The sequence below is a fragment of the Panthera pardus genome, unplaced genomic scaffold (genome assembly GCF_024362965.1).
Source record: "Panthera pardus isolate Hobbes unplaced genomic scaffold, ASM2436296v1 HiC_scaffold_22, whole genome shotgun sequence".
Taxonomy (NCBI): Eukaryota; Metazoa; Chordata; class Mammalia; order Carnivora; family Felidae; genus Panthera; species Panthera pardus.
The window spans coordinates 1,016,303-1,038,022 of NW_026526788.1; the positions used below are offsets into that span (position 1 = coordinate 1,016,303).

General features: G+C 42.1%; 1 long non-coding RNA gene across 1 annotated transcript in view; it reads left to right on the forward strand.

Moving 5' to 3' along the window:
- The first annotated feature begins 5,626 nt into the window (after positions 1–5,626).
- LOC109248953 (uncharacterized) overlaps positions 5,627–21,720 on the forward strand; it is a 48,086-nt gene continuing 31,992 nt past the window's right edge. The window contains exons 1-3 of the long non-coding RNA XR_008425015.1: positions 5,627–5,748; positions 5,902–6,028; positions 21,537–21,654. This is a non-coding gene — a long non-coding RNA (uncharacterized LOC109248953). The remainder of the gene's footprint in view (positions 5,749–5,901; positions 6,029–21,536; positions 21,655–21,720) is intronic.

The window sequence follows — 21,720 nt, forward strand, 5'->3', positions numbered from 1 at the left end:
TGTGTTCTGATGGTAGGAACTGGTTGTTGTTTATTAGATTATTAAAATGTTTTCTCCTACTTGCCGTTTAAACAGTAAGAATCACCGTGTTCATTTTCAAAACACTTGAGGGAACACAAAGTAGCATTGGCATGTAAATTTGCACTTCACGTATCGTTCTTAAAATAATTTCCATAGAATGTTGCTTTTTAACATTTTTTATGAGATACTATTGATCAAACCCAAATTATTCCATGTAGGTAGGGTGACCGTCCATCCAGGTAAATGTTTCTTAGTGCCATAATTTTAGCCCACATCCCTCTCTGGGGCTCTGCTTTTATTTATTTATTTATTTATTTATTTATTTATTTATTTAAATTTTTTTTTTCAACGTTTTTTATTTATTTTTGGGACAGAGAAAGACAGAGCATGAACGGGGGAGAGGCAGAGAGAAAGGGAGACACAGAATCGGAAACAGGCTCCAGGCTCCGAGCCATCAGCCCAGAGCCCGATGCGGGGCTCGAACCCACAAACTGTGACATCATGACCTGAGCTGAAGCCGGACGCTCAACCGACTGATCCACCCAGGCACCCCATCAGGATGTAATTTCTTAATCATGGTTTCCCTTAACCTTGACTTCTCAACTATTTAGCATAACAGTTGAGAGCTTGTGGGCTCGTAGTTGGCTTGAATTCTAGCTTACCACTTATTAGCTGTATCACATTGTGCAATTACTTAAAGACTTTTCAAATCCCAGTTTTTTTTGCATCCAAAAAATGGAGATAATAATACTTCCTACTGTAGGGGCGCCTGGGTGGCTCAGTCAGTTGGGCGTCCGACTTCGGCTCGGGTCATGATCTCACGGTCCATGGGTTCGAGCCCCGCGTCGGGCTCTGTGCTGACAGCTCAGAGCCTGGAGCCTGTTTCGGATTCTGTGTCTCCTTCTCTCTGTGACCCTCCCCCATTCATGCTCTGTCTCTCTCTGTCTCAAAAATAAACGTTAACAAAAAAAAAAATTAAAAAAAAATAATACTTCCTACTGTAAAAGGTTACTGCAGATCAAATATAACAGTATAGGTAAAAGCTTTAGCACATACTTGCCACATGGTCAATGTTTGATTAGTTATTTTTGAAAATGTATTGTTATATGCCTCTCAGAAACTTAATAAAAACAAGGCAATATATCAGCAAACAAACAAAATCATAACTACATGAGCTTTTCTTTTTCACACTTGCTCAGACTAGCAAAATATTTTTCTACCCAAAGAATTACAGTGATAAGTAAAGGGAAGAGGGTAGGCTTTTGGATTGGATACATTTGGTCCTCGTGTTCAATCTGCCTGTTACTAGCTATGTGAATTGAAACTTTCCAAGTCCCTCTGACCCACCTCAGGTCCTGTTGTTTCCCATCTCCACCTTGCTAGAATTGTCCTTCTTGGTTTTGGCTTTGGAAAATAAAAAACAAACAAAAATATAGTTCAACCTTGTATGTAGCTGCTGTTTCAATATGGCGTCTTCCTTTCTGTCCCTACTCTGTAGATTCTAGAGTCCCTCTAATACAGTCCTGTAGCTCTGTGCTCCCACCAACCTTTAGTACATTGTGTTATTAATTATATTCTGGTGCCTCTCACCCACCACTGTGGAAACCTCTTGGTTTGTCTGTTTTGCCCTCAAGTACACACAATAGCCATGGGGGGCTCTTTGTAGCTCTCTGCTATGTGATCCTGTCTCCCTGGTTACAGGTAATTGGACCAGAAGAAGGCAGCTAATGTAGGCCAATGATTGTCCCTTAGTAAAGGTATAGTTGAGGCATTAACGGACGTGTCTTAAGTTAGTTTTGGTGAGTGCTATAACCTGAAAGATCCTAACACACACCCCACTTTACTTCAACGGTGGAAGGTATATATCCAAGAGAACTGAAGACAGGCCTCAAATATTTGTATACCAATGTTCATGGCAACATTATTCACAACAGCCAAAACGTGGGGTGCAACGTAAGCACAGAGCTCCCTGATTGCGGACTGAGTCAGCAGCCTGCTCTCACAGATGCCTTTTTTTGTGCCCTGTATAGTCCTGAGAAGAAGCACCAACCTCCACTCTTCCACCTGGGGTGATCCTTTAATACTATTTTAATTTTTAAATATTGTGATAAAATACGCATAACATAAAATTTACCATCTTAACCATTTTTAGGTGTGTAAATAAGGGACATTGAGTACATTCACTGGGTTGTATAACTATCATCACTATCTCCTCCCAAAACCTTTTCAACATCCCCAGTTCACATTCTATACCCATCAGGCGATGACTCCTTATTACTCCCTCCCGGGAGCCCCTGGTGATCACTTTTATACTTTTATCTATGAATTTGACCTCTCTAGTTACCTCCTATAAGTGGAATCATTTAGTATTTGCCCTTTCGTGTCTGATTTCATTCACTCAGCAAAATGTCTTCAAGGTACAACCATGTTGTAGCATGGCTGAGAACTTTCTTCTTTTCTTTTTTTATTAAGGCTGAATAATATTCCATTGCATGTGTATATGACATTTTGTCTGTCCATTTATCTGTTGATGGACACTTAGGTTGTTTCCAACTTGTGGCTGTCGTAAATATTGCTGCTGTGAATATTGGAGGAGAAGCATCTGTTGGAACACTTGCTTTTGATTCTTTGAGTACATACCTATGAGCTGAACTGCCGGGCCACATGGCAAGCCTATGTTTAACTGTTTGAAGAACTGCCAACCTGTGTCCCACAGCAGCTGCATCGTGTTACATTCCCATCAGAAGTGCAAGAGGGTTCCGCTTTCTCCACAGCTTTGTCAACACTAATTGTATTTGTAAAATTTAATAATAGACGTTGTAATGTGGTTTTGACTTGCAGTTTCCTAATGGATATGATGTTGAATATCTTTTAGGTATTTATCGTCCATTTGTATATGTTCTTTGGAGAAATGTCTGTTCAAGGGTTTCGCCCATTTTTGAATGTGAGTTCGAGCCCTGTGTTGGGCTCTGCACTGACTGCGTGGAGCCTGCTTGGGATTCCCTCTCTCTCTTTCGCTCTCTCTCTCTGGCCCTTCCCTGCTCACTTTCTCTCTCTCTCTCTCTCTCTCTCTCTCTCTCTCAAAATAAATAAATAAACATTAAAAAAATATGCTGCTAAATTTGGTTTGCTAGTATTTTGAGGATTTTGCATACTATTCATAAAGCTTGTTGGTCTGTAGTTTTCTCTTGTGATATCTTTATCTGGCTCTGTTATCGGGATATCGCTGGATTAATGGGGATTATTATTAATAGCTTAAACTTTTAACAACCTAATTTTAATACTGCCAACTTATTTTCAATAACGTACAAATACCCTGCTCCTGTGCACCTGTCTTTCCCTTTTATATCGTGAAAGTCACAAATTACATCCTTTTGCATTTGTTATGCCCATTAACATAGAATGATAACTATTGTTTAATAGATTTGCTTATTAAAGCATGTAGGAAAAAGAGAATTTAAAAACCATACCAAAAGTACAATAATACTGGATTTTATATTTATTGGTCTCTCATATTTATCTCTGTAGTTACCTTTATCGATGCTTTTTATTTTTTCTAATGGCTTTGAATTACTCTCTAGTGTGATTATGGGCTAAATTGAGAGAGAGTCACTTCTCTCTTTTCTTTTAATATTCTCTTTGGTGTTTATCCTACTAACGTTTGACTTTCTTGGATTTGGGAAGTTTTCAACAACTGTTTCTTCAAATATTGTTATTCCTTTCTCTCTCTTCACCCCCTGGGACTCCCATAACGTGTATGTTGCTCTACTTGATAGTGTAAGGCCTAAGGTTTTTTTAGGCTTTATTCACTTTTCTTCATTCTTTTTTCTTTCTGCTTCTCAGACTCGATAATTTCAATTATCCTATTTCCAACTTTGCTGATTCTTTCTTCTGTCTGCTCAAATCTGCTTTTGAGCCCTCTATTTAATTTTCCATTTCAGTTTAATGTCCTTTTCAGCTCTAAAAATTCAGTTTTTAAAAATACTTTATATCTCCTGGGGCGCCTGGGGGGCTCAGTCGGTTAAGCGTCTGACTTCGGCTCAGGGCATATCTCACAGTCTGTGAGTTTGAGCCCCGCGTCAGGCTCTGTGCTGACCGCTCAGAGCCTGGAGCCTGCTTCAGATTCTGTCTCCCTCTCTCTGCCCCTCGCCTGCTCACACTCTGTCTCTCTCAAAAATAAACATTAAAATAATAATTTATATATCCTTATTGATGTTGTCATTCTGCTCATACACTGTATTCCTGATGTTCTTTCATTCTTTGTCCATGTTTTCCTTTGGTGGTTTGATCTTTCAGACCATTAAAAAAATGCTTGTCTAGTAAATCTGTTTTCTGGCCTTCCTCAGTGACTGTTTCAATTAATTTTATTACCTTGGCTGAGCCATACTTTCATGTTTCTTTGCATGCCCTTATGATTTTTCACTGAAAATTGTACACTTGGCTGTTATTACGTGGTGATTTTGGAAACCAAATTCTTCCCGTTCCCAAGGATTTGCTGGCTTTTTCAGTTGTTGAAGGCTGTAGTAGTCTATTTGATTAGTGACATTCTCAAAGTATTATTTCAAAGACTGTTTCGCGTTCATGTGGTGACCAAAGTCTCTGTTTCTTAGCTTGCATTCAGCTGATGGTTTGACAGAGAATTCTTTAAAAGCCAGGAGCTCTCTGACTCTGCAAATTGGTTCTGTGCCTGGGTTCTCCTCTTTTAGTCAGGCCTGCACCATGCCTAAAGATCAGTTCAAGGTGAAAGCTTAGAATCTTCTCAGGTTGTTCTGAGATTGCATCTTGCTTTAGGAATCCATGTGCCTGTATAGATGCCTGGTTGCTTTAAATGTCCTAATTTCCTAGAAGAACTCTCTACAGCTTTGCCTTATGTTGTCTATTTTATGTTGGACTATAATCTTTTTTTTCCAGGCATCTGAAGGTTGTTAATTCAGCTTGTCATGTTGTTGAGCTCTTTTGGTCTGATTTCTGAGTTAGGCAAGCAGAGAGAAGCACTTTGTATCAGCCCTTCAGGTAATCTTCAGACAGGTTAGAAGAGACATGTGGCCCCCCACTCGTGCTCTGTCTCTCTCTGTCTCAGAAATAAATAAACATTAAAAAAATAAAAAAAAAAAAAGGGGGGCACCTGGGTGGCTCAGTCGGTTGAGCAGTTGAGTGTCTGACTTCAGCTCAGTTCATGATCTCATGGTTCGTGGGTTTGAGCCCCACATCAGGCTCTGTGCTGACAGCTCGGAGCCTGGAGCCTGCTTCTGATTCTGTGTGTGTGTCTCTCTCTCTCCCTCCCCCACTCATGCTCTGTCTCTCTCTGTCTCAGAAATAAATAAACATTAAAAAAAATTAAAAAAAAGAAGACACATGGGGCTCACATATATGTGACCTACACAAGAATTTGCAAATAAAGTGTGTTCTTCTCCCTCCCAAAACCAGAAAAATTGTCCCACACTGGGAAATCAGGCTGCTGCATCTTTAAGCCTGTTGTCACTAAGACCGTTGCTGCTTTAAGACTGGGGCCACTTTAAGGCTGTTGCCACTTTAAGACTACAGTCAAGGGGGAAGGGATGGGGGAAGGGCCTCCAAAATAGCCAGAAAAGATTTGTGGAATTTTGAAGTGCCTTTTTCTTGATCCAGCTTTCACTTGGTTGCTGTAAACTTTTGACTGTTTTCCAGAGTTCTTATAAAATGTGTTCTGACAGTTTCTGCTTGTTTTTTAATGTTTCTGTGGAAGGGGTGAGAGCTTGGGGCTTCCTATCTGTCATTTTTCTGACATTACTCTGCTATTTGTTTTTACATGCAGGCTTTCCTTTTGTAATAAAATGTGCCTTGGAAAGAACTACATTGATTTCGAGCTTAGGAATATGCGATTTCTTCCTAATATTACAGGCGGAGACCTCCATGTCCCAGGAAGGGCTGGCTGTGCTCTAGAATACCGGCTGTCTCACCACCTCTGCGATGTCCGTCCAGCGGTGACCCTCCGCCTGTCCCAAGAGGTCTCAGCGGTTTCATCCAGGTAGCAGGATGCGTGCCTTTGTTTGCGGCACAGATAAGCATGTTGTAAAATCAGTTCAGTTGCAAAACATTTATTGAGTGCCTGCTGTATGTCAGGAAAACACTGGGATATAACCGGGGATAAAAATAGCAGTTGTGTGCTAAAGGAACTTACTTCCAGTGAGAGAGACAGATGGTGAGCCAATCATTTCAGGACAATGTGAAGTTTCCGTCATGGGGTTATGTGGAGGGCCCCATGGGAGCACAGAGCAGGGACTTTCTGGGGTTGAGTCTTGAAAATAAAATCAGTTAGGAGTTAGCAAGACAGAGAAGGAGGGACTGCCAGATGGAAGGTTCATAACACAGCCTGAATGAAAACTCGGGTCGCCTGAGTCCCGGTTCAGGATGTTTCGTGCTTATCCAAGTTTTAGAGTTTCACCGAAAGCAGGCCTGTCTTCTCATTGAATCTGGTGGGGCTTTTTTTTTTTTTCCCTAGTAAGTTTTGTGGCATTTTGCTCTACTCCCAGAATTTCATTTATTAAAGCGATTACATAATCACTGTTCTAGACAACCACTTCCTTAGTGAGGATGTCATCTAATAGACTCTGTGTTCTGGTCTTTAACGTATTACTAGCTATTGTTATGACCCATGTTCCAACACTGCTTGGCAGACTTTAGCTTGGTGGCCTCTAGAAATGAGGCCTTGCCTTTCTGAGATAGACCCGTGGGCGTGCTTGTCTAGGCTCAGTCCTAAGAAATCGGTCTCTCCTGAAGGGGGGGGTCTTGGTGGCATCCCATGGGACTCAGTGCCCCGGGAATCAGATGAGTGGATTGGGGATGGGCCTTGCCAGCCTAGCGGAACCCCTGGATCCTTTCTCCCAGCTCTTGAGTTGGGCCATGCCCAACTACAGGATTTATTTGGTAGCTGTAGGGGTCAAGTACAGATAGAGCCAAAGCTTCATGCTGAGGCAGGTCAGACAAAGCAAAAGACAGGATGAAAGGATAAAGGAGTAGGAGCCCTGAGCAACCAGAGAAACCAGTATATAGAGAAGGTAAGTGACCAGGCATACAGAGAGAGGCTGAGATGAAAGATGACAGGGTGGGGGGAGGAGGGGGATGAGGAGGAGAAGGAGGAGGAGAGAGAGAGAGAGAGAGAGAGAGAGAGAGAGAGAGAGAGATGTTGCTGTTCATTCTTCTGTTTTCCTTGAGGCCCAGCTGTACTTCTTTGGTCAAGCTGGGTTCTCTTAAGTTTCTCTGTATCTTAAAAAAAAAAAAAAATTTAATATTTATTTACCTTTGAGATAGGGAGAGTGCGCAAGACCGAGTGGGGGAGGGGCAGAGAGAGAGGGAAACACAGAATCCGGAGCAGGCTCCAGGCTCTGAGCTGTCAGCCCAGAGCCCGATGTGGGACTCGAACTCACGGACTGGACCACAAGATCATGACCTGAGCCAAAGTCAGAGCTTAACTGACTGAGCCACCCAGGTGCCCCCAGGTTTCTCTGTATCTTAAACAGTGAACCCTTTGCTTGTCTTAGCTTCTGTGGGCTTCTGATCCCTCAGTGAAAATTGCTCCCGATTCCATCCGGTGCACATCGGTTTCTCCCCAGGCCCAGTGGCTGATGTTTTCCCTCAGAGTGAGGGAGATTCTGTCAGCCCTCAGTGAATTCCTTTTCTTAGCTGGTGTGAAGGCATTTAACCCTGACTTTTCCCGCAGACATGGAGAAGTCTCTGTGGTTGATGAGACTCTGGTCGATGCCACTTATGGGCAGTTCCACATAAGCTATGGATTAGCCATTGGATTGCCTTCCGCACAAAGAGATAGTCATTAATTCAAAGCACGGCCGTACCAAGAGTCGACACATGGCTATGTGGTGGTCTATGAAATGTACCAGGCCAGGAGCCGGGGACACCAGATGCCCAGTTCCAAATCCGCCTTTAACTGGCCCCTGACTTGTAGCACCGGTGGCTTTACCCACAGCATGGGGTTTTGATGCACAAGGTGAAATGAGACAAGTATACGAAAGCTCTTTGAAAAAGTGCAGTGTGTGTTATCCTCAGATATGTGAGGAACTGTATTTGGCTGGAGGGAGCCGGAAACGGCCAACTTCTTTCCCATTTGTCCTGTCAAAGACCCACACTGGCAGGACGGCTGGAGGATGATACAGAGACTGAGGGAAACGTAGATCTTAGTTCTGGCTGTGCTTCAAATCACGGTGGTGCTTTAAGGACCCAGAGGGGCTCTGCTTACCGAGTCCCTCTGAATCAGAAGGTCCTTGGGCGCTGGTAGGAGGCCAGGGATGAGAATCTGTTCTGGGGTTCTGTCTCCTTTGAGGGCAGAACTCTGGGAGGCAGGTGGAGGCTAAAGTCAGAGCCGAAGGAAGAGGCAGCAAGAGCCAGAGGGCCGCGCTGAGCACAGAAACGTGCCCATCTTCCCCTTTGCCAGTCACACTGATGAGAACCAGGAGGACAGAGATGTCATCAGGACTAACAGCCTGCAGCTGTTGGAGTGGCCCTGCCAGATGGTGAGTTGGTGCGATTATGCCAGGGTTGATGTGCGGTGGGAAGGGGTCAGGGCAGCCTTCACCCCCTGCCTCCCTTTGTCCCCAGCAGAATCCTGCTTCTTGGTGAGCAGTGTCTCTCTTGGGTGTGACGAACGTCTGGTCCTACAGAGACAGCGCTTTGGGTGTTTCCATCAAAGCCAAAGGCAAGCCTTTTGGTTTTAAGATTTGACCGCTGGCACCTGAAAGGACGAGTGATGGGAAGTAATCTCATGTGTCTGTGTTTGGAATTTGGCTATTTCACATGGCCAGCGTATACTAAATAATGGAATTTGACCACTGGAAATGAATTCTAGACTCTTCTAGAGTCTGTTAGAGAACGGCCTGGCCCCTTCCACCTCCCTAGGACCATCTCTTATATCTCGTAGACACACTGGGGTCTTCCAGGCATATGCCTGCCCTGCATTTCCACTCTGTGCATGTTTTTTCTCTGCATGGATCACTTTCACCCTAACGAGCCCCGTGCCCGAAGAACTCCTATGCATCCTTCAAAACTCAGGTCAGGAGTCATGTTTCCTGGAAACTTTGTAGGTGCTCTCCTCCCTTATCTGGTAAAGTTCACTGGGTTGATTTCCATCACAGAAAGCCCTGTGCACAGTGTGCTCAAAGGTCAACCGTGTGCTCCCCTTCCCCATGGCCAGTCCCTTCCTCTTGGGGACCATAACAAACTATCTTTTCAATAGAAGGTATCTCCTGATCTTCTGGACTTGCCCATCTGAATAATAATAAAACTTACATTTTGAAACACGGGTATTGCCTTATGGATACAGCCATCACCTAAGTCAAGAAGTAACATTAGCAACATTTCCAGGGGCATCGTGCTCTTATAATCCAGCAAACATTTATGAAGTGCCTTCTATTCACTCATACATTCACATCTTCACCAAATATTTACCAATTATCTGTGATGGGCTAGATAGTGTGCTGGGACTCGTTACGTACAGAGATGAGGAAAGCAGAGGTTCTGGCTTCACCACGCACGTCTTTTAATGGAAAAGACAGTATCAGTCAAACAACCACACAAATGAATATACAATAGCAAACAATGATACGTGCAAGGGAGGCGAATCAAACACTGCTCTGTGCAGGTCACTTCCATGACTTATGTCCTTTAGCCCTCCCAAAAGGCCGATTTGGGGGGTACCATTGGTATTGACAGTCTAGACACGAGGAAACAAAAGTGAGGCTTTGCCCCAAGCCATGTAGCTGGAGGTTGGAGGAATCCCTGAAAAGGTCTAGCTAGTCAAGAAAGACGTCAGGAAGGGGCAAACCTTGACCTAGGTCTCGACAAAAGGATAGGATTCAGGTAGGCGAAGCTGGGAGGGGCATTCCTCAAGTCGCCACCTGATTTTTAGTCCTTGCTGTGGAGGTGGGTGCCTAAGGCACCCATTGCCTTCTACCAAGGAAGGAATGCAGAATTCTGGTTTAGCAGGTGTTGGCTGTCTTCAAGGCTCTTCGGCAGCTCTACTATGGCAAAGACCTTCCAAGCTGAGACTTCACGCAACAGCTCCGGTTCGAAGGGAAAGTTTTTTCGTACTCAATCTGGTATTGACATCTGACATCCTGCAGAAGGCAGCCCGAAGCTTGAGGCTTCTGGCTGTGGGAGGCTCCCTCAGGAGAGCCTGCCTATATGCTGAAAGAGCTGCATTGGAGAACTCGGGAGCCTTGGGTCTCAGGAGGGGCTCTCTCGCTAGAAGCAGAGCGATCTTGGGGCCAAGCGTTTCAACTTCATTTCCTAACTGAGTGTCGGGACAAAGCTAGCATTTGACATTTTCTGAAGAAACACTAGCTTTGACAGAGTGCCTCAAATAGGACAGACGAAGACCGCGTCATTGGAGACCCCAAAGAATACCCCAGGCACAATCTGACGGGCCCAGGGAGGCCGATACAGGATTATATGCAGCTTTTCTCCTGGTGGGATAGAGCTGCTTCGGGGAGGTGAGAGTGGAAATGTACTTCTTCAGGAGAGAGGCAGTTGGGAGGGCTTTCATGGGGCCGAATCTTTGTTTCGCCGCTTACTAGCTGTATTACCCGTACAAGTGACTTCCCCTCTGGGAGCTGGTTTCTGCATTGGTCCAATAGGGATACAGTGTGAGTTTTATTAGATAGTGTTGGATTTAGAGTTCGTACACATCTAGACATGGGCACCGTGCCTGGCATGGAGCAGGCAGTGTTGGCATCCCACTTTTCCTCATCTGCATGGGCTATGTCCTTTTCACAGCATTGGACCACACATTTATTGTAGGGAGCTGAACAGCTCAACCAACACACTCTGGGCACTAGCTGGCAAGCCTATCATGGGGGCACAGGGAGGGGGTGTTCTTGTTTTGTATCTTCTTCCTCCTTTGAAAGTTTTTCCTCCTCTGAGACTCCACGCGAGGCCAGACTTAACCAGGCACGACCATGGGACCGAAGACACATCCTTCAAGTTATGCTGTGCACAGACCCAGGTGACCTCAAACACCCTCGTCCTTGGCTGGCCTCAATTTTGTAAACACATGCTGCACAAGACCCTGTGCCCCCTGGGACTTCTGAGAGCCCCGTGCTAGATGGCTTCCCCAGGAGCAGAAATGCTGAGGAAATAAGAAATTTCCATAGCAATGAGCGAGAACCACTTACTGGTTTCAGGCCAGCTGGGGCCCCTGATTGTGACTTATAGGAGTATGCTTGGCAGAGATTAAACTCCCTCTTTAATTTTTGATGTTGTTTCTTTGTTCCTTGCCTTGACCCAACAGGGTCTTGGAAGTTTTAAAAGAAAAAAAAGTCCCCGCCGCGTAGCAATGACTTGAGGTCGTGTAATAACTGATTACAGTTTACATACATTTTAGTTATTTCCATTAAAAATGTGGAAAAATAGCAGAAAAAGGATGCCATAAAAACAAATGGTTCTTTTTGCACAGAGACGCAGCCCAAAGGAGGAACAAATTTGCTATTTTTATATGTATAGAAAACACATCTTCCAGTCTTCTAGGTAGTCCACAAACCAATTTATGTTGACTTTGCTTGGGGCAAGGAAGTACATTTGGGGTTCCTTCGAACTCTATTTCTGTGACAGAAATGAATACCTGCCCCTTTTGGTAATGGATTAGGATGTGATGCTTTGTCTCCTTTTAGGGACAAAAAACAGGATTGAGGGAAGGTATCGTCTCTGGTTCCTAGACTTTAGGATAGATTTTGCTAGCCGTCAACATGTATTGTCCTTTGTTGTAAATGCTGGAGTCACCTTGTCCCCACCCTTGGGGTGCAGGTGGTGTCCATAACGGGGCAGGAAGAAGGATGTGTTGTATGTTCATCCATGCTTGTATTGTGCTAATTCTGGTAAATGAGGGTAAGTGGCGCTAAGGCCCCTCCAGGGACCATTTATCTTGTTTACCAGATGGAATCGAATATGCCAGTCTTTTTTTTTTTCCTAAAAATTTTTTTTTTGTTTTTGTTTGTTTTTGTTAATTTTTCTAAAAACAAAACTTATTTATTATTTTATTTTTATTTATTTTAAAAATAGAATTTATTGTCAAATCGGCTTCCATACAACACCCAGTGTTCATCCCAACAAGTGCCCTCCTCCATGCCCATCACCCATTTTCTCTCTCCCCCCCCCCCATTCACCCTCAGTTTGTTCTCTGTATTTAAGAGTCTCTTGTGGTGTGCCTCCCTCCCTCTCTGTTTGTAACTGTTTTTTTCCCCTTCCCTTCCTCCGTGGTCTTCTGTTAAGTTTCTCAAGATCCACAAATGAATGAAAACATAGGATATCTGTCTTTCTCTGACTGACTTACTTCATGCAGCATAATACCTTCCAGTTCTATCCGCATTGCTGCAAATGGCATGATTTCATTCTTTCTCATTGCCAAGTAGTATTCCATCGTATATATAAACCACATCTTTATCCACTCACCAGTTGATGGACATTTAGGCTCTTTCCATAATTTGGCTATTGCTGAAAGTGCTGCTATAAACATTGGGGTGCATGTGCCCCTTCGAAACAACACACCTGTATCCCTTGGATAAATACCTAGTAGTGCAATTGCTGAGTTGTAGGGTAGTTCTATTTTTAATTTTTTGAGGAGCCTCTGCACTGTTTTCCAGAGCAGCTGCACCAGTTTGCATTCCCACAAAGAGTGCCAGAGGGTTCCCATTTCTCCACATCCTCGCCAGCATCTACAGTTTCCTGATTTGTTCATTTTAGCCACTCTGACCGGTGTGAGGTGCTATCTCAGTGTGGTTTTGATTTGTATTTTCCTGATGAGGAGTGACGTTGAGCATCTTTTCATGTGTCTGTTGGCCATCTGGGTGTCTTCTTTGGAAAAGTGTCTATTCATGTCTTTTGCCCATTTTGCCACTGGATTATTTGCTTTTCAGATGTTGAGTTTGGTAAGTTCTTTATAGATTTTGGATACTAACCCTTCCTCTGATATGTCATTTGCAAATATTGTTTCCCATTCCATCAGTTACCTTTAGGTTTTTTGATTGTTTCCTTTGCAGTACAGAAGCTTTTTATCTTGATGAGGTTCTAGTGGTTCATTTTTGCTTTTAATTCCCTTGCTTTTGGAGATGTGTCCAGTAAGAAATTGCTGCAGCTGAGGTCAAAGAGGTTGTTGCCTGCTTTCTCTTCTAGGGTTTTGATGGTTTCCTGTCTCACATTTAGGTCTTTCATCCATTTTGAGTTATTTTTGTGTATGGTGTAAGAAAGTGGTCTAGTTTCATTCTTCTGCATGTTGCTGTCCAGTTCTCCCAGCACCATTTGTTAAAGAGACTGTCTTTTCCATTGGATACTCTTTCCTGCTTTGTTAAAGATGAGTTGGCCATCTTTTGTGGGTCTGACTCTGGATTCTCTATTCTATTCCATTGGTCTATGTGTCTGTTTTTGTGCCAATACCATACTGTCTTGATGACAGCTTTGTAGTAGAGGCTAAAGTCTGGGATTGTGATGCCTCCCGCTATGGTTTTCTTCTTCAATATTGCTTTGGTTATTTGGGGTCTTCTGTGATTCCATACAAATTTTAGGATTCCTTTTTCTAGCTTTGAGAAGAATGCTAGTGCAATTTTGATTGGGATTGCATTGAGTGTGTAGATTGCTTTGAGTAATATTGACATTTTAACAATATTTATTCTTCCAATCCATGAGCATGGGATGTTTTTCCATTTCTTTGTGTCTTCTTCAATTTCCTTCATAAGCTTCCTATAGTTTTCAGCATATAGATCTTTTGCATCCTTGGTTAGGTTTATTCCTAGGTATTTTTTGGTCCTTGTTACAATTGTAAATGGGATCAGCATCATTATTTCTCTTTCTGTTGCTTCATTACTGGTGTATAAAAATGCAACTGATTTATGTACATTGATTTTTGTACCCTGCGACTTTGCTTAATTCATGTATCAGTTCTAGCAGACTGTTGGTGGAGTCTTTCAGGTTTTCCATGTAGAGTATCATGTCGTCTGTGAAAAGTGAAAGTTTGACTTGTTCTTTGCCTATTTTGATGCCTTTTATTTCGTTTTGTTGTCTGATTGTTGATGCTAGGACTTCCAACACTATGTTAGACGACAATGGTGAGAGTGGACATCCCTGTCGTGTTCCTGATCTCAGGGGGAAAGCTCTCAGTTTTTCTCCATTGAGGATGCTATCAACTGTGGGCTTTCCATATATGGCTTTTAAGATGTTTAAGTATGTTCCTTCTATCCCGACATTCTTGAGGGTTTTTATTAAGAAAGGATGCTGTATTTTGTCAAATGCTTTTTCTGTATCTATTGATAGGATCATATGGTTCTTATCCTTTCTTTTATTAATGCGATGAATCACATTGATTAATTTGCAAACATTGAACCAGCCCTGCAGTCCAGGAATGAATCCCACTTGATCGTGGTGAATAATTCTTTTTATATGCTGTTGAATTCGATTTGCTACTATCTTATTGAGAATTTTTGCATCCATATTCATCAGGGATATTGGCCTGTAGTTCTCTTTTTTTACTTGGTCTCTGTCTGGTTTAGGAATCAAAGTAATACTGGCTTCATAGAATGAGTCTGGAAGTTTTCCTTCCCTTTCTATTTATTGGAATAGCTTGAGAAGGATAGGTATTATCTCTGCTTTAAACGTCTGGTAGAACTCCCCTGGGAAGCCATCTGGTCCTGGACTCTTATTTGTTGGGAGATTTTTGATAACCGATTCAATTTCTTCGCTGGTTTTGGGTCTGTTCAAGCTTTCTATTTCCTCCTGCTTGAGTTTTGGAAGAGTGTGGGTGTTTAGGAATTTGTCCATTTCTTCCAGGTTGCCCAATTTGTTGAATTCGATTTGCTAGTATCTTGTTGAGAATTTTTACATCTGTGTTCATCAGGGATATTATATTGATGTATAGTTCTTCTTTTTTGTGGGGTCTCTGTCTGGTTTGGGAATCAAGGTATTTCTGGCTTCATAGAATAAGTCCAGAAGTTTTCCTTCCCTTTCTATTTTTTGGAACAACTTGGGAAGGATAGGTATCATCTCTGCTTTAAATGTCTGGTAGAATTCCCCTGGGAAGCTATCTGGCCCAGGACTCTTACTTGTTCAGAGATTTTTGTTAACTGAATCAGTTTCTTCACCAGTTATGGGTCTGTTCAAATTTTCTATTTCTTCCCGTTTGAGTTTTGGTAGTGTGCGGGTGTCTAGGAATTTGTCCATTTCTTCCAGGTTGTCTGGTTTGTTGGCATATAATTTTTCATAGGGTTCTCTGATAATTTCCTGTATTTCTGAGGGATTGGTTGTGATAAATCCATTTTCATTCGTGGTTTTATCTATTTGGATCCTCTCTCTTTTTGAGAAGTCTGGCTAGGGGGTTATCAATTTTGTTTATTTTTTCAAAAAACCAGCTCTTAGTTTCATTGATTTGTACTACTGTTTTTTGTTCTTTGTCATTTTGGATTCTGTATTGTTTATTTCTGCTCCGATCTTTATTATTTCTCTTCTGCTGGCCTTGGGGTTTCTTTGCTGTTCTGCTTCTAGTTCCTTTAGGTGTGCTGTAAGATTTTGTATTTGGGATTTTTCTTGCTTCTTGAGATAGGCCTGGATTGCAATGTATTTTCCTCTTAGGACTGCCTTTGCTGCATCCCAAAGGGTTTGGATTGTTGTGTTTTCGTTTTCATTTGTTTCCATATATTTCTAGATTTCTTCTTTAATTGCCTGATTGACTCATTCATTCTTTAGTAGGATGTTCTTTAACCTCCATGCATTTGGAGGTTTTCCAAACGTTTTCCTGCAGTTGGTTTGAAGTTTCATAGCATTGTGATCTGAAAATGTGCATGGTATGATCTCAATTCTTTTGTTTATTGAGGGCTGTTTTGTGACACAGTATGTGATCTGTCTTGGAGAATGTTCCATGTGCACTCGAGAAGAATGTGTATTCTGCTGCTTTAGGATGAAAAGTTCTACATATATCTGTCAAGTCCATCTGGTCCAGTGTGTTATTCAGGGCCATTATTTCTTTATTGATTTTCTGCCCAGATGGTGTATTCATTGTTGTAAGTGGAGTATTAAAGTCCCCTGTAATTACTGTATTCTTACCAATAAGATTGGTTATGTTTGTGATTAATTGTTTTATATATTTGGGTGCTTTCTAATTCGGTGCATAATCATCTATAATTGTTAGCCCTTCTCGATGGATAGACCCTGTAAATATTATATAATGCCCTTCTTCATCTCTTGTTACAGCCTTTAGTTTAAAATCTAGCTTGTCTGATATAAGTATGGCTACTCCAGCTTTCTTTTGACTTCCAGTAGCATGATAGATAGTTCTCCATCCCCTCATTTTCAATCTGAAGGTATCCTCAGGTCTAAAATGGGTCTCTTGTAGACAGTAAATAGATGGTCTTGGTTTTTTATCCATTCTGATACCCTATGTCTTGATTGGAGCATTTAGTCCATATACATCCAGTGTTATTATTGAAAGATATGGGTTTAGAGTCCTTATGTTATCTGTAGGTTTCATGCTTGTAGTGATGTCTCTGGTGTTTTGTCTCACAGGATCCCCCTTAGGATCTCTTGTAGGGCTGGTTTAGTGGTAATGAATTCCTTCAGTTTTTGTTTGTTTGGGAAAACCTTTATCTCTCTGTCAATTCTGAATGACAGGCTTGCTGGATAAAGGATTCTCGGCTGCATATTTTTTATGTTCATCACATTGAAGATTTCCTGCCATTCCTTTCTGGCCTGCCAAGTTTCAGTAGTTAGGTCTGTTACCACCCTTATGTGTCTACCCTTGTAGGTTAAGGCCCGTTTGTCCCTAGCTGCTTTCAGAATTCTCTTTATCTTTGTATTTTGTCAGTTTCACTATGATATGTTATGCAGAAGATAAATTCCTGTTACATCTGAAGGAAGTTCTTTATGCCTCCTGAGTTCAATGTCTGTTTCCTTCCCCAGATTGGGGAAGTTCTCAGCTATGATTTGTTCAAGTACACCTTTGGCCCCTTCTCTCTTCTTCTTCTGGAACTCCTATGATACGGATATTGTTCTGCTTCATTGAGTCACTTAGTTCTCTAATTCTCCACCCATGGTCCAGAATTTTTTTCTCTTTTTTTCAGTTTCATCTTTTTCCATAATTTTATCTTCTATTTCACTTAATCTCCCCTCTGCCTCTTCAATCCTCACTGTTGCTGCCTCCAATTTATTTTGTACCTCATTTATAGCATTTTTTAATTCATCATGACTATTTTTTAGTTCCTTGAATTCTGCAGCAATAGATTCTCTGCTGTCTCCTGTGCTTTTTTCCAAGCCCATTGATTTATCTTATGATTATTATTCTAAATTCTTGTTCAGTTATATTGTTTATATCTGTTTGGATCAATTCTTTAGCTGTCATTTCTTCCTGGAATTTCTTTTGAGGAGAATTCTTCTGATTTGTCATTTTGGCTAGGTTTCTGTGCCTTATGTGTTTTAAAAGCTTGTTATGTGCCCCTCACCTCATAGCATTACCATATTAAAGAGGGTCATACATTGTACAGGGCCTGGCCCTTCAGGAGGTTTTTTTTTTTTTTTTTTTTTTTTTTTTTTGAAGAATGTTACTTGCTCACTGTTGTTGTGACTTTGGGTACTTTATCTCCCTACTCTTAGTGATGTTTTGGACCCTTCACCAGGTGTACTTTGATTTGTTCATTGAAGTAGCCCCAGAAAGGAAAACAAACAAACAAACAAAATACAAATAGAAAACAAAAACATGTACACACACACAGAAACAAAAAAAAATCCCCCAAAACAAAAAAACCAGAAACACCAGCTACAAGTAAACAACAGGGTGGAGGCGAAGCTGATGGTAGAGACGTTACCCCATACAAAGAGAGAAATGACAGGGGTGGGGGAAAAAATAAAAATTGACCAGACAGAGAAACTATTTGGCTTAATCCGCAGAGAGAGAGAAAGGAAAATAAAGAAGGAGGTGTAGAACATATATCAACAGCATGGATTAAATATGTGTCCGCTCAAACAAACCAACAACCAGAATAACAAGATTAGAGGAGGGAAGCGATAAGAAGGATGGAAGAATATAGCTATATGATAAGAATTGTCGGAGAATTAAACCAGGCAATCCAACAGCGCTGGTCTGGAGGAGGGGCTGTCTGGTTCTTCAGCGTCAATCTCACTGTAGTAGATACTCAGCCACCAGGCATGGAGGGGCGTGGTTTGGTGTGGGTATGTCCCGCCTGCACCGTGGGCCTGCTGTCTATTCCCTGAAGCCCTACATATGGCCCATCAGGTTGTCCCAATGAGTCCCTGGAAGTGACTCTATTTCTTTGCCTCCTGGATTCTTGGAGTTCAAAGGCCTTTGGACTCAACACTGCTTTGTTTGAGAGAGGAGAGAACTTCGGGTCCCCCTACTTCTCTGCCATGTTGGCTCCTCTCTCCAACCCCTCACTTCTGAGGGACTGCGGCGTCGACTGTAGCTGTTTCCAGTTTTTCACTTTCTTTCCAGCTGCTTTTTTTTTTTTTAATTTTTTTTTCAACCTTTTTTATTTATTTTTGGGACAGAGAGAGACAGAGCATGAACGGGGGAGGGGCAGAGAGAGAGGGAGACACAGAATCGGAAACAGGCTCCAGGCTCTGAGCCATCAGCCCAGAGCCTGACGGGGGGCTCGAACTCACAGACCGCGAGATCGTGACCTGGCTGAAGTCGGACGCTTAACCGACTGCGCCACCCAGGCGCCCCTCTTTCCAGCCGCTTTTATGGGGGGGTTCTTTTCCCAAGCTCCCCACCACCCCCCCCCCCCCGCCACCCCCGCATCTCTGTCCTCTCTCTGCAAGCAAAAACAGCTCCCTGCCCTCCGCGGCTTCTCTCTCCCCCAGTTCACCTCTCCGCGCTGGGTGCCTGCTGAATTCTGTGGTTCAGGTTGTGCGGATTGTTGTGTTAATCCTCCAATCAGTTTTCTAGGTGTGCAGGATGGTTTCGTGTTGGTCTGGCTGCATTTCAGGGATGAGAAAGGCAAGAAAATTTCCATGCTGTTCCGCCGTCTTGGCCCCTCCTCCAAATATGCCCGTCTTTGTGATGGTTCAACCAGGAATCATATCTTTGTATTTAGCTTTAAAAAAAAAAATGAATCAAAAGTAAACTACCAGAGTCTTATCTTTTTTAAAAAAAATGTATTTGTATGTCTTGTAGCCAACTTCTCAGTTATGTGATTAGCACCTACCCTGGCTCACCTCACACTCAATAGTTTCATTTTTTTTCCTATTTCTTTAAAAAAGGTTTTTTTTTTTAATTATTATTAAATATTAAGTAGAGTTTCCACCATTAATTAAAATGTAGAAAGCTGCAAGAGCATACTGCTCTTACCTTGAGGGGAAAACCAGATAACCTGCAAAATTATAACTTTTTAAAGGCCTTCTTCATAAAGCTGACATTGTTGAATACTGCAGGTAAACTGAGGGTGTGGCTGCACAACCTTTTGCCCATACCTTAGAGAGATCAGAAGGTAGGAGTATCAGTCACACAAAAAGCTCTTTGGAGAGATGAAGGTCCTCAAATTTAAGGGCCTTGAGATGGGATTTATTCTGGATTATCCAGGTGGGCCGACTATAATCACATGAGTCCTTAAAAGTGGAGAAGCTTTTCTGGCTGCAGAGAAGTGGCGAAATGGCAGCACAAGAAAGGCTCTGCCCACCATTGCTTTGAAAATGGAGGAGGGGATCACAAGCCAGGGAATGTGGGAGACCCCATTGTAAATGTCAAGACATATATAGGATCAAAGTAAATGGATGAGAAGAGTAAATAAAAGAAATCAAGGCTGGTTATATTAGTGTCAGACAAAGTCAATTTCTAACCCAGTGATAAGGAAGGACTTCCTATAATGACAAAGGGTACAGTAGCTTAAGAAGATGTAACAATCCCAAATGTGTATGCATTTAAAAACACAGCTCCAAAATACATAAAGCAAAAAATGATAGAACCAAAAGGAGAAATAGACATAATCGTAATTATAGTTGGAAATGTCAACATTCTTCTTTCAGTAATCGGTAGAACAAGCAGACCAAACAAAATCAGTAAGGATATAGAAACTGGAACAACTCAGTTGCAGGGTCTGGTCCCACCTTCTGGTATTCATACCTATGTGTGGTCCCCTTCACATCATACCAGTGTTGATCTGAGAGCCCTATATCATATGGCAGAGGTGATGGTATGTCACTTTTAAGATCAGGTTGCTAAAGACTGTGTTTTCTTTCTTTCTTTCTTTCTTTCTTTCTTTCTTTCTTTCTTTCTTTCTTTCCATAATTTATTGTTGAATTAGTTAACATACAATGTATACATTGTGCTCTTGACTTTGGGAGTAGATTCCCATGATTCATCAGTTACATACAACACCCGGTGCCCATCCCAACAAGTGCCCTCCTCAATGCCCATCACCCATTTTCCCCTCTCCCCCACTTTCTCCCCTCCCCCAACAATCTTCAATTTGTTCTCTGTATTTAAGACTATATTTTCTACCCTGCACGCTTATGTTCTCTCTTTCTTGGATTGTTCACTGTGGGGGAAGCCATCATGTGAACAGCCCTATGGAGGGCCTGGAACCAAGGGACTATGGCCTCCTGCCAATAGTCATGTGACAGAGCTTGGGAATGGATCCTTAAGTCCAGGCAAGTCTTCAGAGACTGAAGCTCTGGGCAACAGCTTGAAAGACAACTCCATGAGAGACACTGAGCCAGAACTACCTAGCTAAGCCACTTCTAGATTCTTTTAGAAACTGTGAAATAATAAATGTTAATTCTTTTAGGGTAATTTGTCATGCAGCAATAGATAATACAGTGACCAAAGATTTGACCTAATTGACAATTATTGAATACTCCACCCAGAAGATCACAGTACATATTCATATTCTTTTCAATAGCCCAAACAAATTTCATTAAGATAGATTATATTCTGGGCCATAAGACAAATTTTGTCATATTTCCAATCATTTTCTTATAGTTTAATTCTCATGATTTCTTTCTTTCTTTCTTTCTTTCTTTCTTTCTTTCTTTCTTTCTTTCTTTCTTTCTTCTTTCTTTCTTTCAGACCTTTCATCTGGGATCACTTTCCTGGTGCTTGAAATATATCCTTTGGAATTTGTTTCTTAAGTAAGAGTATGTTTCCAGCTAATTTAAGTTTTTGTTTTTCTTTCATTTCTTAAAAAATTTTATTTTACAGAGAGAGCACAAGCAGAGGAGAGGGCAGGGGGAGGGAAAGAGAGAGAGAGGGAGAGAGAGAGAGGATCTTTTTTTGAAGCATTTCTTTGTTTACTAATTTTCTTTTCTTTTCTTTTCTTTTTTTTTTTTTCAAGAGAGAATCTTAAGCACAAGAGAGAATCTTAAACTCTGGGCTGAGTGTGGAGCTGGATGCAGGACTTGATCCCACAGCCCTGGGAGTATGACCTGAGCTGAAATCAAGAGTAAGACACTCAACCAACGGAGCTACCCAGACGCCCACAGTTTTGGTTTTTGTTTGTTTGTTTAAAAAAAAAAAAATTAATGTTTATTTCTTTTTGAAGGAGAGAGAGAGTACGAGTGGAGGAGGGGCAGAGAGAGAGGGAGACACAGAAGCCGAAGAAGGTTCCAGTCTCTGAGCTGTCGGCACAGAGCCTGATGCGGGGCTCAAACTCATGAATGGTGAGATCGCAATCTGAACCAAAGTCGAATGCTTAACCTACTGAGCCGCCTTGGCAATTCACACAG